This window comes from Penaeus monodon, chromosome 32, assembly GCF_015228065.2.
Source record: "Penaeus monodon isolate SGIC_2016 chromosome 32, NSTDA_Pmon_1, whole genome shotgun sequence".
In the NCBI taxonomy this organism is placed as follows: domain Eukaryota; kingdom Metazoa; phylum Arthropoda; class Malacostraca; order Decapoda; family Penaeidae; genus Penaeus; species Penaeus monodon.
This window is the reverse complement of record NC_051417.1, coordinates 23,062,257-23,062,641: the sequence shown is the minus strand read 5'-3', so window position 1 is coordinate 23,062,641 and position 385 is coordinate 23,062,257. Positions and strand designations below refer to the sequence as shown.

The window sequence follows — 385 nt, the reverse complement described above, 5'->3', positions numbered from 1 at the left end:
CGGAACGGAACGGAAAGGAAGGGAAGGAAAGGAAAGGGAAGAGAAGGGAAAAAGAGAGAGAAAAAATAAAGAAAAGGAATGTGTATATAGATAGATAGGTAGATAGACAGGCAGAGAGAGTGAGGGAGAAGAAAAAAAGAGGAAGGCTGATAAGATGAGGAAATGGAAAAGAGAAGAAGGGTTAGCTTCACATCTTCGCAGGTTAGAAGCTCATGACTTGGACTCGAGGTTTAATAAGGGCCATGTTTGCGTGCGCGGCAAGGCGCGAGGGACAGCGTGTGAACAAGTGATTTGCAATGAATTAGCCGCCGGGGCGTTTTGGCCATTATTTATGTCTGTCCGTTTTATTATTTAGGGGAAGACTGGCAAGTGTAGAGATAAGGAG

The 385-nt window shown here is 44.7% G+C and overlaps 1 protein-coding gene across 1 annotated transcript in view; it reads left to right on the top strand.

The window, feature by feature from the left end:
• The window catches only part of LOC119593728 (discoidin domain-containing receptor 2-like), a gene marked incomplete at its 5' end in the record, with an annotated part of 119,890 nt that overhangs the window by 81,560 nt on the left and 37,945 nt on the right, over nucleotides 1-385 (top strand).